This window comes from Fukomys damarensis, unplaced genomic scaffold (genome assembly GCF_012274545.1).
Source record: "Fukomys damarensis isolate Sample0158 unplaced genomic scaffold, DMR_v1.0_HiC HiC_scaffold_12, whole genome shotgun sequence".
Classification (NCBI taxonomy): domain Eukaryota; kingdom Metazoa; phylum Chordata; class Mammalia; order Rodentia; family Bathyergidae; genus Fukomys; species Fukomys damarensis.
The window spans coordinates 12,260,921-12,265,741 of NW_022900924.1; the positions used below are offsets into that span (position 1 = coordinate 12,260,921).

Consider the following 4,821-nt stretch of genomic DNA (forward strand, 5'->3'; position numbering starts at 1 on the left):
AAAAACTTGTACACAGATGTTCATAGCAGCATTATTCACAGTAGCCGAAAGGAGGAAATTACCCAAATGACCATCCCTGGGTGAATGGGCCGGCAAAATGTGGTCTAGCCATATAATGGAATATGATTCAGCCATAAAAAGGAATAAAGCACTAATCCATACTCCAATGCAAATGAACCTTGAAGAGGTCCTGTCAAGAGAAAGAAGACTGGCAGGAGGCCGCCAGCCTACTGTAGGCTTCTGTTTATAGGAAATATCCAGAATAGGTCAACCGCAGAGGGAGAAAGCAGATGAATGCTTGCCAAAACTGGGCTGTTTAACCAATACCTGCTTTTCAAAATCTTTTATTTACTGCTGGCAATGGTGGCACATACCTGAAATGCCAACCTCTTAGGAGGCAGAGGCAGGAAGCTTGCAAATTCAAACCACTCTGGGAGACTTAGTGAGACCCTATTCCAAAATAAAATTAAAAAGGGCTGGGAAGGAAACTCATGGGAGAGTGCTTGCCTAGCATATGCGAGGCCCTGAGTTCATTCCCCCAGAACCACCAAAAGCAAAACAAGACAAACAAACAAAAAAACCCCAACTTTTATTTGAAAGTAATTTTAGATTTATAAAAAAGTAGCGCAATGGTATAAGAAATTTCTTTGTACCCTGACCTAGTGCTCCCTCGTGTTAATACCACACATAACCCTAGTGTAATGATCAGAACAGGAAGTCAACAAGTATATAATATTAATTCAATGGCACACCCCACTTGAACTGCACCCTTTCCCCACGATGGTCCTTTTTCTGCTGCAGGAGCCTATCCAGGTTCCCCCATTGCTCGTACTGTTTGTTTCTCCTCTGTCCCCTCCGATGGATGACAGTGAGTCTCTTGTGGGCTTGACACTTCTGAAGCTTGCTGGTTGGTTATTTTGCACAACGTCCCTCTGAGTTTGGTGTTTTTGCGTGATGAGAGCAAGGCGGTGCCCATGGTAAAAGCTCACTCATTCAGTATCTGTTTCGAAAGCTAACAGAAAGTCGTCAGGAGCACCTTCGTACGTACATTTGTGTGTATAGACGTAAGGATAGGGCTGTGGTACATGAGGTTTAAAAATGGGTCACTTTTACGGAAGACTTTTAACTCCATAATGGCACAGGCGAGATGCAGAGGTGCAGGTGTGGCACGAAGACAGGAAAAAGGCAAGACCAGCTTCAGAAACGTGACACTGGCTCACGTAACCCTCACCAGAGCTCCTCATGGCCGCTCTGAGTACCCTCTAGCCATAGTAGATACTATTATTCTCCATTTTCCAGGTGAAGAATCAGGGGCACAGAGATGCTAAACCCTTGTCCAGAGCCTCGGCCAGCAAATGGCAGAGTTATGATGTGAGCCCGATGCCTACGATTGTAACCAGGACGTCTCCTGTCAGCCTGCGCCCACCCTCTGTGATGTCACCTTAGAGGTCATTCAAAGGGCCGCCTTTCTCTTTGTTCTACAGTTCCGTTCAAGGAGAAATTTGCAGATCCTGCTGAGCAAGCTGGGCTGGGGCACAGTCTCCTCAGTATTCAGCAGGTACACATCACAAGAGGGTGTCAAGACCAAGCCGGGTCAGGTCCCCCACGGTGGGTGACCAAGGAAAACATGGGACACGGAACTGTGTGTTTCCTCTGAGTGGAGGACAGAGGTTGGATTGTGTTCAGAAACTCGGCACTCTAAGAGTGGTTTCATATCAAAAGAAAAAGCCTCAGCCAAGTGTGGTGGCGCATGCCTGTAATCCCAGCACTCTGGGAGGCTGAGGCAGGAGAATTGCAAGTTTGAGCCCAGCCTAAGTTAGTTAGCAGTTTATAGCAGGATCCTGTCTCAAAAAAAAAAAAAAAATCCTAGGGATGTAGCTCAGTGCAGATGTCCTGGGTTCAGTCTCCACTGTGGGGTGGAGAGAAAGGCATCCTTATGGAAAGGGTTTTGTTGTGCACACCAAGGTGACAGAGACAGCAGCAGACGGGAACTTACCAGGACTCTTGGGAGAAACATTCCATGGGTCTCAGCAGATTTGACCCTGGGCTGGGGAGGCCAGGACAGAGCTCGGCCATGGGGCACCAGCTGGCACAGAGGGCATTAAACCCCTGCTTCCACCGGGGCACCTGTGGCAGGACCCCCATAGCCAGGCACGTCTGTCACTTCATTGAAAAGCTTCCAAAGCGGCCTTCCCTTTGAGGTTCCCTGTCCCTCGGGAGTCCTGTCCTCAGACACATGTACAGCGGCCCAGGGGAGCACAGGGAGCTCCTGCCCAGATAGCAGGGCACCACCGTCCAGCTGTTTGCTAGTGCCCACAGGCTTAGACAGGACGCATCTGCCGTCCCAGAAAGCCACAACTTTATGTCTTATGTGAAACCTCCAGTCTTATGGTGACCAGTTTGGGGGGGGGGGGTCTTTTTTCAATAGTCTTAACCTCACCTGTAGGCTTGTTATTTTTAGCCCCTGGCCACAGCCTTTTTGAAGCACGTCGTATCCCAGATCTGCACCATTTTTGTGCAGCACAAGTGATAGATTGAGTTGGAATTGAAATTTCATTTGAAATTGCCATTTTTGTAGGTTGTGAGGCAGTGGAATGAAGACAATTTCGTACAGTCCAACCTAATATTATCGCACGCGCTAGATCAAAGGGTTCTGTTTGAAGCATTGTGGATTGCACCAAAATATCACAGTCGTTCACAGGCAAAATGGACCAGTGTTTCTCAAAGAATATACATGTGGATTACTTGATTTTTTTTTTAATGAGATTGAACCCAGGGCCTTTGCACTAACTAAATACCCAGCCCTTGTTTAATTTTTTTTGAGATAGGGTCTTGCTAGGTCACTGAGTTGCCTGCACTGGGCTTGAACTTAAAGTCCTCCTGCCTCAGCCTCCCAGATCACACAGAAATCTTAAAATGCAGAATCTCGTGCATGGGGCTAGAGATGGTGGATTTCTGATATGCTTTCAGAGGATGCTAGCCCTTGGACCGTACTTCAGATAGCAAGGCCGAAGACCATGTCCAAACTCCATAAAGGGCTCTTCTTTTTCTGTTTTTGTTTGTTTGATCGTTTGTTTGCTTTTCCCAGTACGAGGGATCGAACTCGGGTCCTTGCTCTTGCAAGGCAGGCAGCAGAACCACTGAGCTAAATCCCCAGCCCAGGGCTTTTTTTTTCTGAATCCATGTTGTGTATCCCAAATGTGTATAGTCTTGCATTTGTGATGAGTTCTGTCATCCCCTCCCTGCAACTGCTCAGCAGGAAGTGAAATGTCAGGCTCCCCTTCCTGCATGGCCATTGCAGGCTGGAAGGGCCATCTATATGTGACAAGGGCTTTCCATTTTCCATGGGCCCCACTGCTCCTTCTCACTTCCCACACAGGCCGCTGCATTCAGTAGCTATAGGCTGGGAGGGGCAGTCCCTGATTTGTTGAGCACCTACAATGTGTCAAGCCCTGTGCTGTGCACTGAGGACAATGGGAAGCCCAAGAAATATGATCTCTGTCTTCAGGGAGCACCAACCTAACAGCTGAACAGCATGATCGGGTCTTTTGGAACAAAGTAATTACTCAATAAAACAATAAAACCCAAGCATGACGGCACATGTCTATAATCCCTGCACTCTGAGAGGCTGAGGCAGGAGGATCACAAGTTCAAGCCCAGCTTGGGCAACTTAGCAAATTAGTGAGTCCCTGTCTCAAAATAAAAAGTTTCCAAAGGCTTGGGGTGTAGCTCAATGTAAAGACCCTGGGTATAATCCCCAGTACCACAAAAAGAGCATCATCAGCTTTTTATCCCTATTGTGAAATTGATCTTTTAAACATTCACCTTGACAAGTGAGTAGAATCCATTTGCCTTGCTCCTCCCACTGCCTAGAGTGATTTCTTCGGGTGCCCAGTCTTGATCACAGAGGGGCAGGGAATATTTGGAGGTGGTTCACCAGGGAGGAAGGTGAGACAATACTTAACTGCTAGGGCTTATTTTGAATCATCGAGAAACAACTAGGCAGAAATAGCATCTACTCCGAAGGCTGCAGCTCACGATCTGAGATTAACACTGCTGTCAAATATAGGACTCTGCACAAATTTCCTAATTTCACGGGGAGGCGAGGAAAACCAGCATGAAAGCTGAGCTGGAGGATCCTTGATGGCAGTGCTGACTCTAAGAACCTCGGGCAAGGCTGTCCCCAGCTATAAACCTCAGGCTCCTCATGTGCGAACCATAGGGCTGATCCAGTGATTTCTGCTTTTACTTCTTATTGGGTCATGGAATGCTTGGCGAAGTTATGTTAATTCTATGGACCTTTCTCTTGCATCCGTGCACATATGCACACAATCACAGACATTGTACACACTATTCCAGGATTCTCGGGGCTTCCTGGACCCCACAGGAGAGCCGTACATTCCATATTATTAATAGAGTGGGGAAGTTCTTGCAATGCAGAATACCTAGAGTCCCTTACAACTTGCAGCTACTAATAATTATAGGTCACCAGCCGACCAATCAGGCCAAGTGAGTGAGGAAAAGTACAGTGGGATTTTGAAAGTGACCAGAACAGATGTCAAGTTCAGGAAAACTTGGTTTGAATCCCCTCTGCTGACACTAGCTGTATAAGGTTCCGTGATTTCACTGATGTCTTTGAGCTTTGATTTAATATCTAAAGAACAAGAATAATGACTCACATCCTTCATAGAATTTTTTGCAATAATTAAATGAGATTATTCAATAGTTTACATAGAAAAAGTTCCAAAATACTAGGTTGTGGCCGGGGATTTAGCTCAGTGACACAGTGCCTGCCTTGCAAGTGCAAGGTCCAGAGTTTGA

At 46.7% G+C, this 4,821-nt stretch overlaps 1 protein-coding gene across 2 annotated transcripts in view; it reads left to right on the top strand.

Moving 5' to 3' along the window:
* Window positions 1–4,821, top strand: part of Nos1 (nitric oxide synthase 1) — a 112,096-nt gene that overhangs the window by 11,803 nt on the left and 95,472 nt on the right. The window lies entirely within an intron of this gene.